Below are 12066 nucleotides of genomic sequence, written 5' to 3'. Positions count from 1 at the left end.
CCTACTTTCTCTGTTCATATTTGAAGTATTACTCTATGGCTAGGATTATAGTTATCGCTGTCTTTACCTAAAACACACACATTCTCTTCTCTCCTAGAACGTATAGTCTAATCAAGGGAGAGAAAAACAAGAAAATAAGTAACTATAATAAGATGTGATAAGTACTGTAGAAAAGCAAGAAGAAGGTGCTTTGGAAACGTGTGTAGTGGGGGACATCTACTTAGACTATAGAATGGAGTGAGGAAATAATATGAGTTGATAGAACACACATCTAAGGTAATATTTCAATATTGGTTAAAACGTTAACAGGCAAAGAAGAGGGAAGGTTGGTGTCAGAGATGCTGTTCAAGAAACCACTTGGATCTTCCTTTTGAGACTTACTCCCTCACTGCTAGGGCACTGCTGACTGAGTGCCTCTGTCAGGGCTCTCTGAACACTTCCTTTGGTAATTTGTACCTGCCTAAGGTCATGTCCTATTTTCTGAGGCAACCTGCTTTCATCAACTGGTCTTTGTAGCAATAGAAAGGTTTAGCCCCCTCCCCAAGGCAGGTGACAACTTTGAAGAGCTTTCCTAGCTTCAGAGCTTCCTATGAATTGAACTGAGGACTTTATTGAGACTTCATCCCAACTCAATATTTTATCTGACTAGTTCCCTTTTCATCCCTCCACTCTGTATTTCTTAATCCTAAGAACTCCTAAGAAATTCCCTGTACTCTAATTTCTGTCTCAAAAACCTACTTCTTGGAAAACCTGAACTTTATCTTTTGTTACCAGGAGTGGTGTGAGAATATAGATGAGGGGTTAAATCAACTCCCTAGCAAAGACATCTCTATTGTGGATGGTACCTAGACTACAAGTAACCCCTGACGCAAAACAGGTTGGTAAAAGTTAATTTTTTTTTTTATCAGTTGTGAATCAAAAAGGGTATAAAAGTTGTTTAATTACTTATGATTAAGTAACAAACTGCCAAAAATTTAATGCCATAAAACAGTTGTGTGAGTTGCTTGAGCTTAGCTGGAGAGTTATAATTTATAGCTCTCATGCCATTGCTTTCTTGAATTGGCTGCAGCTGTAATCATATGACAGTTTACCTGGGCTAGATGTTTGAAATTAGGCTTATAAAGTGGTATCTGTGGCTATCTGATCTCTGTTTGTGGTTTGGACTTCTCGTGACATGGAGATCCCTTGTAACCAGCTGACTGAAAAAGAAAAGAGCCAAGCTTGGTTCATGGATGAGTTGGCTTGATATGTAGGTAAGACAAAAATGGCAGCTGTTCTAAGACATCTGCAATCAGGCATAGCTTTGAAAGATGGAAATTTGCAGACATCATGAAAATAGTCAAAGCTTAGGCAGTATAGAAAGAGAAGTGGCTCATGGCTGGAATTCATGCAAGCTCATGGACAGTGGCAAATGTTTTGGCTGATTAACCCAGGGGAAAAAAAACACTGGGAAGATTGAATGCAAGGAGAACTGGAGTGGAGGCTTGTTTACAGAAGTGAGCACAAAGTGTGGGGATATTTGAATTATATTTTAATGCCTACCAGACAGCATTCACCATAGAAGATGTACTAAAAAATGAGAGAGTATTTTAGCTCAACCAGTTGCATCAGCAAGGCTTCTAGTGCTGGCACAGCCATTCTAGTGCTGGCACAATGAACATGTGGATTCGACAGTCATGGCAGCAGAGGTGAAGGCTATACATGAGACCAATAGTACAGGCTCTTCTTAGCAATGTTAATCAAGCTATTGACAATTCCAGATATTAAATTTGCCAGATCAACAATGAGTTCCCAGCATGGCATTTTTCCTTGAGGACACTAGTTAGCATGCTTAAATCTTATTAAATTGTTTGAGTTGTGAGTGCTGCCATCTCAGCAAAGAGCACTGCTTTTTCTTTGATAAATTGCAAATACCATTCTGGATATACCTTGTGTAATGCTCTAGATTGTCAATAGCCAGAGCGACATGTAGAAGACTGATAATTTGAGGCTAAATGTATTATCTCGTATCCATAATCGTAGTTCTTTTTTTTGCATGTCAGTCAATGCTAGTTTAAAAAAAAAAAAAAAGAAAGAAAAATGAATCACACCCCCCCCCCCCGCCACACACACACACACACACAAATTCAAGCCTAAAATTCATGACATAATAAATGTATTTACTTTGGGAATCTTTTGAATGCTGCTAGGCTATTCATTTACAAAGTAATTAATGTTTACTAACCTTTGAGAAGAGTCAGAAAAAAACATTCTATTAGACAAATTATAACTAAATTTGCTTACACAATACTGGATCCAAACCAAACACCTGGGGCAATGAAAAAAGATAGAAATGGAGAATACCCACAAATAAAATTTTAATGCTGAGTATTAATTTGAAAGGAGCATATGTTATGGTATTATTTGAGTTGATGTTTTGCTCAGTTTATTAATTAACTACATTGTACACCTTTACTAAATCTGTACTTAAAATATTCCATCTGCAAACATTCTTATAGTAAATGTCTAAGGCTTTTGCTCTGGTGAAGTGTTAAGAATAATGTCTTAAAATTTAAATTCTTAAAATTTTCTTTACATTTTAAAATCATATCTATGTCTCAATTTCATATCATAAAAGGTCAGACAAGTAAGTCAGCGAACTCACCCTAGAAAAAGTGCTACATACCTCATTGCTGAATATCACTATGTTCACCTTCAAAGTACTCCTCTTGGGAAGCTGTGCACTGATGCCAGCACCTAGTTTACCCATCAGTGCAATATTGGAAGTCTGTTTCTATTAATGGGCATCAGAGCTCTTGTTATAGTACTGAGTTGAAATGGTTCCATTATCATTACCATTATTTCTCCTCTTTGTTATGATGTAATATAGTTGAAAACAAACAGACATGTTGAAAACTTGCTGTTGGCATGTTTAGCCCCCAAAACATAGGAATCATGTCTGTGATATCAATGATAGAACCGAAAAGCTGGACTCAGGTATACTGTATATGTCCACAGATACTGCTATACCAATGCACCAGTTTTTAAATATTCCATCTCCCTGCTATGAGAGAGTGAAAGTAGTCATAGGAATAGAAAGACAGTATTTTGTATTTCTCTAGTGCTTTGGAGATCTCAAATAATCTATAAACTTTGTATAGTGAATTAGAAATCTCAAACCAACTCTTAGAAGTGATAGACTCTATTAAGAGCAAATCTAAAGTAATGTAGCAGAATTTCATTTATCTGGAACATTTAGGATTTGAATTATTTAATGTGACTCTTTTCAGAATGTTTTCTTCTTTTCTTCTGCAATAAACATTTTAATTTCAATGGTGTTGGCTGGAATTTTTTTCTACAATGACACACAAACTTCCCAGGGATTTAAATACATAAGTTAAAAATTCAAATAGTATCTTAAATGTAGAAATCAGCAGACTTCTGTCTTCTCATCTCAAAATTCTTACCGCCAACACATGCAAAAACCCACAAACATTTATTTATTCTATTACTTACCTCCATCTAGTAGGTAGTATGACTATACTGTTATTTTTGATTTATTGAGTTTATATTATATACTGGCCTTTTTTGCGCAAGTGTATAATTTGTATCATTTATATCACCATCTGCATAAATTCCCCACTTCCCATTCCTCTCAATATAATTATCTGATAATTTGATAAATCAATATTTGTTTCTTAAATATCATTATGATTATATAAATATTCACAAAAGAGACATGTAGCTCAGAATTACATTTCTTTTCTTGAGTAGATTTTTTTTTCTACTTTGCTACTTTTATTTATTTTTAAAAAGAAAACAGGGAGGTTATGACAGAAGAGAATTTGAGTAGGTGTGAGGAGATCAGATTTCTCATCTCATTGTATAACTTAGGAAATTCACTTGAATTCTCAGGGTCTTTCTCCTGAGAAAGGTCTTCTCAACTCTTTGCCTTTCTACATCATAACCTACAAGGCACATCTCAGTTCCCACCTCCTCTATAAAGCCTTTCATTCAGGCTACCCCTATTCTTTTCATACTCTAACCTACTATACTCACAAATTAAGCATACATTTATAAACTATTTTTTTCTTTTCTTTTTTTTTTTTTTTTTATTAAATCATAGCTGTGTACATTGATATGATCATGGGGCATCATTCACTAGCTTCACAGACCGTTTACCAAGTTTCACATATACCCTTGTAAGATGTACCGCTGGTGTAATCCCACCAATCCCCTTACCTCTACCCACCTCCCTCCTCCCTCCCCTCCCTTTCCCCCTTCCCCCTATTCTTAGGTTGTAACTGGGTTATAGCTTTCATGTGAAAACCCTAAATTAGTCTCATACTAGGGCTGAGTACATTGGGTACTTTCTCTTCCATTCTTGAGATACTTTACCAAGAAGAATATGTTCCAGCTCCATCCATGTAAACATGAAAGAGGTAAAGTCTCCATCTTTCTTTAAGGCTGTATAATATTCCATGGTGTACATATACCACAATTTATTAATCCATTCGTGGATCGATGGGCACCTGGGCTTCTTCCATGACTTAGCAATTATGAATTGGGCTGCAATAAACATTCTGGTACAAATATCTTTGTTAAGACGTGCTTTTTGGTCTTCTGGGTATATGCCCAGTAGAGGGATTACAGGATTGAATGGCAGATCTATTTTTAGATTTCTAAGTGTTCTCCATATCTCTTTCCAAAAGGAATGTATTAATTTGCATTCCCACCAGCAGTGCAAAAGTGTACCCTTTTCTCCACATCCACGCAAACATCTCTGGTCTTGGGATTTTGTGATATAGGCTAGTCTCACTGGAGTTAGATGGTATCTCAAAGTAGTTTTGATTTGCATTTCTCTGATGATTAAAGATGATGAGCATTTTTTCGTATGTCTGAAGGCCGTGTGCCTGTCTTCTTCAGAGAAGTTTCTCTTCAAATCCCTTGCCCAGCCTGTGATGGGATCCCTTGTTCTATTCTTGCTAATGCGTTTGAGTTCTCTGTGGATTCTGGTTATTAAACCTTTGTCGGAGACATAACCTGCAAATATCTTCTCCCATTCTGAAGGCTGTTTGCTTGCTTTACTTACTGTGTTCTTGGCTGTGCAGAAGCTTTTTAGTTTGATCAGGTCCCAGTAGTGTATTTTTGAAACTGCTTCAATTGCCCGGGGGGTCCTCCTCATAAAATACTCGCCCATCTCAATTTCTTCAAGGGTTTTCCCGGCACTCTCTTCTAGTATTTTTATAGTTTCATGTCTTAAGTTTAAATCTTTGATCCAGTGAGAGTCTATCTTAGTTAATGGTGAAAGGTGTGGGTCCACTTTCAGTCTTTTACAGGTTGCCAGCCAATTCACCCAGCACCATTTGTTAAATAGGGAATCTTTTCCCCACTGAATGTTTTTAATTGGCTTGTCAAAGATTCAATAACAGTAAGTAGCTGGATTCATCTCTTGATTCTCTATTCTATTTCAGGCATCTACCTCTCTGTTTTTGTGCCAATACCATGCTGTTTTGATCACTATTGATTTGTAGTATAGTCTGAGGTCTGGTAGCGTAATTCCTCCTGCTTTGTTTTTATTTCTGAGTAATGTCTTGGCTATTCGAGGTTTTTTCTGATTCCATATAAAATGAAGTATTGTTTTTTCCAGATTTTAAAGTATGACAGTGGAGCTTTAATAGGGTGTGAAATTATATATTGCTTTGGGTAGTATAGACATTTTAACAATGTTGATTCTTCCCAGCCATGAGCATGGTATGTTTTTCCATTTGTTAATATTTTCAGCTATTTCTTTTCTTAGAGTTTCATAGTTCTCTTTATAGAGATCTTTCACATCCTTTGTTAGATAAATTCCCAAATATTTCATCTTCTTCGGCACTACTGTGAATGGGATAGAGTCCTTAACTGTTTTTTCAACTTGACTGTTGTTGGTATATATAAAGGCTACCGATTTATGAATGTTGATTTTGTAACCTGAGACGCTGCTGTATTCCTTGATCACTTCTAAGAGTTTTGTAGTAGAGTCCCTAGTGTTTTCCAGATACACTATCATATCATCCGCGAAGAGTGAAAGTTTGCTCTCTTCTGACCCTATATGGATACCCTTGATAGCCTTTTCTTCCCTAATTGCAGTGGCTAAAACTTCCATTACAATATTAAAAAGCAATGGAGACAATGGGCAACCTTGTCTGGTTCCTGATCTGAGTGGAAATGATTCCAATTTAACTCCATTCAATATGATATTAGCTGTGGGTTTGCTATAGATGGTCCTATCGGTTTAAGAAATGTCCCTTCTATACCGATTTTCTTAAGTGTTCTGATCATGAAGGGATGCTGGATATTATCAAAAGCTTTTTCTGCATCAACTGAGAGAATCATATGGTCTTTGTTTTTTAATTTGTTTATGTGCTGAATTACATTTATAGATTTACGTATATTGAACCAGCCTTGAGATCCTGGGATAAAACTGACTTGGTCATGATGTATAATTTGCTTGATGTGTTGCTGGATTCTATTTGTTAGGATCTTGTTGAATATTTTTGCATCTATATTCATTAGTGATATCGGTCTATAATTTTCTTTTCTTGTTGGGTCTTTCCCTGGTTTGAGGATCAGGGTGATGTTTGCTTCATAGAATGTGTTGGGTAGTCTTCCTTCTTTTTCTACCTTTTGGAACAGGTTAAGTAATATAGATACTAATTCCTCTTTAAAGGTTTGGTAGAATTCAGACGTGAAACCATCTGGTCCTGGGCTTTTCTTTTTAGGAAGGTTTTGTATGGTTGATTCTATTTCCGAACTTGATATGGGCCTGTTCAACATTTCCACTTGATTCTGGCTAAGTCTTGGCAGGTGACGTGCTTCCAGGTATCGGTCAATTTCCTTCAGATTTTCATATTTCTGAGAATAAAGTTTCTTGTAATATTCATTAAGGATTTTTTGGATTTCTGAGGAGTCTGTTGTTATTTCATCTTTGTTGTTCTGATTGATGAGATTAGAGATTTAACTCTTTTTTTCCTGATTAGGTTGGCCAAAGGTTTATCTATTTTATTGACCTTTACAAAAAACCAGCTTTTTGATTTATTGATCTGTTGTATTATTCTTTTGTTTTCAATTTCATTTAATTCTGCTCTAATTTTGGTTATTTCTTTTCTTCTACTGAGTTTGGGGTTGGAATATTCTTCCTTTTCCAGTTGCTTGAGATGTCCCATTAAGTTGCTAACTTCCTCTCTTTCCATTCTCTTGAGGAAGGCTTGCAGTGCTATAAATTTCCCTCTTAGAACTGCCTTTGCAGTGTCCCAGAGGGTCTGATAGTTCATGTCTTCATTGTTGTTTTGTTCCAAAAAATTGGCGATTTCTTTCTTAATCTCATCTCTGACCCAGCTATCATTCAGCATAAGGTTATTTAACTTCCATGTTTTTGTATGAGTATGCAGATTCCTGTTGTTACTCAGCTCATGTTTTATTCCATGGTGGTCCAAGAAGATGCATGGAATAATTTCTATTCCTTTAAATTTCCTGAGGTTAGACTTGTGACCTAAAATGTGATCGATTTTGGAGTAAGTTCCATGGGCTGATGAGAAGTATGTGTATTCAGTTTTGTTGGGATGAAATGTTCTGTAGTTGTCTGCTAAATCCAAATGTTGGATGGTTAGGTTTAAATCTAAGATTTCTTTGCTCAGCTTCTTGTTAGAGGATCACTCCAACACTGCCAAAAGAGTGTTGAAATCTCCGACGATTTGGAGCTGGAGGAAATCAAGTTGCTCGTGTCTGTTAGAGTTTCTCTTAAATTGAGGTGCATTCTGGTTGGGTGCATAGATATTAATAATTGAGATCTCATCATAGTGAGTATTACCCTTAACAAATATGAAGTGACAATTCTTGTCCTTCCTTACTTTTGTTGGTTTAAATCCTATTGTATCTGCAAATAAAATTGCAACACCTGCTTTTTTCTGATTACCATTTGCCTGAAATATGGACGACCATCCTTTCACCCTGAGTCTGTATTTATCTTTTAGGTTAAGTTGTGACTCTTGTATGCAACAAGTATCTGGCCTGAGTTTTTGTATCCAGTCAGCTAACCTATGCCTCTTTAGAGGACAGTTTAAGCTGTTCACATTAATGGAGAATATTGATAAGTCTGGTGAAGTTTTGTGTATCGAGTTTTTCAAAAGTCCGGTGGCCATTTTTAATCTTTTAGCCAGTGTGGAAATTGGAGTTTGATCCCAAGTTTCTGAGTGAGTTTACTTTTGTGGTATAGGATTGGGTTCGTCATTATGGAGGATAGGTCTGAGAATATTCTGAAGAGCTGGTTTGGTTATGGCAAATTTCTTCAACATATGAATGTCATTAAAGTATTTAATTTCTCCTTCATAAATGAAACTCAGTTTAGCTGGATACAAGATCTGGGGTTGAAAGTTATTTTGCTTTAGGAGATTAAAAGTCGGTGACCACCCTCTTCTGGCTTGAAAAGTTTCAGCAGAGAGATCTGCAGTCATTCTAATATTCTTGCCTTTGAAGGTAATGGTTTTCTTTCTCCTGGCAGCTTTGAGGATTTTCTCCTTCATATTAATTTTAGTGAAGTTAATTATGATATGCCTTGGGGATGTCTTATTGGTGTTGAGTCATGCTGAAATTCTGAAGCTGTCCACTATCTGAATTTCAGAATCTCTAGGCATGTCTGGAAAATTCTCTTTCATAATTTCATGCAGAAGGGCCTCTGTGCCCAGCGAGGCCACTTCATCTGTTTCTGGAACTCCTATGATTCGGATATTCGCCTTCTTCGAATTATCCCAGTGCTCTCTGAGTGAGTGATCCATTTTTGCTCTCCATTTCTCTTCCTCTTTGAGAGTTTGGGAGAGTTCAAAGGCTTTATCTTCGATGTCAGAAATCCTTTCTTCCGCTTGCTCCATTCTGTTACTGAGGGATTCTACTGTATTTTTCATATCTTTGAGGTCTGCAAATTCTTGCTTCAGTGTGTCTAAGTCTTTGGTGGTTTTGTCTTTAAATTCGTTAAATTCTTGAGACAACTTTTGCATTTCTCCTCGAATTCCTAATTCCACTTTGTTAATCTTGTCTGCAATCCAAATTCTGAATTCGATTTCTGATATCTCAGCCAGTTGTTTATGAAAGGGATCTTCAATTGCATCTGTCATATCTTTCCTTGGGGGGGTTGATCTATTCTGGTTATTCGTGTTACCAGAGTTTTTCCTCTGATTCTGCCCCATGGTTGTTTTACTCCCTCTGATTTTTTCCCCTGGGACTTTGTCAAGGGCCCGTACAGTGTTGTGGCCTGAGAAACTGGGGCCCTGTCTGGTGTGGTGGGGCTAAATTGTTCTGTCTTCTTTTCAGCTAGTTTCTGTTCCACCCTAGTGAAACAGATACTTTGGATTGAAGTCTCAGCTGTGGAGAAATATCAGCAATTAAGTCACCCCGCCCCCCACCGGCAAACAATTGGAAAAGAAGAATCAAACCTTCCTACCACCGTGCACCTAGGGCACCACCTGATTTGTCCTCAGGTGATTGGTTCAGTTCAAAAATGTCCAAATCAATTGTCTCAGTCTGCACCTGTCTTGGGTGAGAGAGTTTAAGAGGTCTCAGGGAACTGGATCACAGGGGTCTGGTGACTACTCTGGTGTGGCTTGCTCCAGTGCTGCCTGGAGTCAGGAGAAGCCACCCAGCCTATAAATCAGTCTGGGAAGGTTGCTGCCTCCTTCCCCACCTTGCACCACTTCACACCCAGTCACTGATAGCCCTGCAGTTGGCTGACCCAGTTGCCTGTAATGAATCGGTACTCCAGGAGTTTGTACCTTCCTGAATCACAAGGAAGTCTGCCAGGCCACTGCGCTCTGCCTCTCTCCAGCAGGAGGAGGTGAGGCCTGACAACCTCGGGTGCTAGATGAAGGTTGAGGGGTTTTCACTCAGGTCCAATCTCACCCCTGATTAATGTTACTGACAGAACAGAACAGAACAACTCTGTGTTTACCCTGCAGAAGAGAAGCTGAATTGAGTTCCAAATCAGCTTGTCTTTGCTCTTGTATTGTCTATAGGCTGACGATCCCCTGAGGGCCAGGTGCGTCTTAGGTTTAATAAAGCAGACCTCTGGGTCAGCCCCACCCTGGGAGTTTCCCTGGTTTGCAAGTTTATGTTGCCTCAGGCAAACTCAGAGTCTCTGGTTGCCCAGGGAGACAGGGGGTGTGGCTTCAGAATATTCTGTAGTGAGCCGTATTGCCAGCAAAAGAGGGCTGCTGCCCTATGGCTCAGGCAACCGTCGATCCGGTGTACCTCCCCTCCAGCCAATTGTCCTCTCTCCGCTCCGCACCCCAGAGTCTGCACCGACAGGCTTCAGCCCAGCACTGTCTACACCCTTCGAGCAACTGACCAAGAGTCTGGACCCCTGGGGGACTGGACTCCAGACCTTGGAGCGAGAGCAGAGGGAAGCATGGGGAGTGCTGGAAGCCTGGGGTTGCGGGCAGAGAACACACACAGCTTTACACAGTTTTATGCCTGGCTGTATTATCACCAAAAGATGGCTGTCGCACTGTGCCTAAGGGAACTGCCACTCTGGTGCAGTCCCCTCTCTGCCGACCGACCGGGACTGGCCTCCAGACCCCAGTGTGAGTGAAGGAGAGCGCTGGGAGCTCAGAATTCCAGGTAGAGACCATATACAGTTTATACAGTTTTATGCCTGGCAGGAGGATGTCGTGGCACCCCAGTAGGGGAGGTAGGTCCAGTTTTTAGAGGGTCTCTCCCATGGAGTGTAGTGGGAGGACCTTTGAACTCTGCCCGGTTGTTTGTGGGGCACTCTGAGCTGTTCTCATGGGGGAGGGGAATCCCGTCTGCTTGGTGATGGATTTTGTACCTTTTGTTTGTATCCTTGTGGTCGCAGCTCGCCTCAGCGGGGTTGATGTGCCTTCTACAACCTTCTCTCTTAGTGCAGCTCAAATCCACCAGGTTACTTGCTGAATTTTTATCCTTTAACTCTCCTCTGGACGGGAGCCTTTGTGGAAAGCTGGCTTCAGTCAGCCATCTTGTCTCCTCCTTGAGTAGATGTTTTTTCTATAATCCATTGCTTCATATTTTTCTTACTTAGTATCCTATCAATTCAGTCTCATGCTTTCAAAACCAATCAAGATGACTAAATATATTATTTTCTGGTTTTGCTTTTTATTTTTTAACAATTCTATTGAGGCATAATTTAAATACAGTAAACTATATAACTGAAAACAGACAATCTGATTAATTTTTATTTGTGTATTCCCCATGAAATAATCACCATAATCAAGGTAATAAACATCTTCATCCTGCTCATTTGTAAATTTTCCCCTCCACCTATCCTGGATGCCATGCCTTTCCCAAGACAAACACTGATCTGCTTTCTATGACTATAGATAGGTTTGATTTTACAAATATATATATAAATGTATATGTATAACCATATACTATTGCTATATCTGTCTTGATGATCCCTGGTCCCCCGATCATCAGTATCAAGAATGAGTACTGGTACCAAGTCAAGTGGATGACAGAGTGATCGCAAATACAAAGCCATCTTATACAGTTTATTATATAACAGAAAGATTAGAAGTAAAGAAGGAAGCTGTACAAAGTGAAAATGCTTTAATGTATACATGATCTATGTGTTTATGATTTAATAAAGAAAAAAAAGAAGAAGAAAATACTTTCCAGATAGAGAGGAACAGGTCAAGTTCCTTAAAGTGGAGAAAGACCTCCAAGTCTGAGAATAGGTGGCCTTTTATGGATCCCCTAGTTTGTCCCACCTTTCTCAAGGCAGGATTGGTCATCATCTCCAATGATTAGGGTGATTGATGGGTTGGGGTTATATAACAGGTTACATAACCAGTGGGTTATATATGAGTTTCCCTTTCTAGGCATGCATTTCCCCCAGAATCTTTGGCGAAAGTGCCACCTATGCTATGCTAACTAGATGGTAATGACCTCTAAGTCAAAAGTTTCTAAGAACTCCTTACTATGCATGTTCTCACTAGGGAATAATTCCCAGCTGCAATTTGGTTCCAGCTGTCTGCCCTTCGCCACTTCCTTGCCTCTAGACTGAATACTATGTATGCT

Source organism: Nycticebus coucang, chromosome 2 (assembly GCF_027406575.1).
Source record: "Nycticebus coucang isolate mNycCou1 chromosome 2, mNycCou1.pri, whole genome shotgun sequence".
Classification (NCBI taxonomy): domain Eukaryota; kingdom Metazoa; phylum Chordata; class Mammalia; order Primates; family Lorisidae; genus Nycticebus; species Nycticebus coucang.
The sequence above is the reverse complement of the archived record's forward strand: the minus strand, read 5'-3'. Positions refer to the sequence as shown.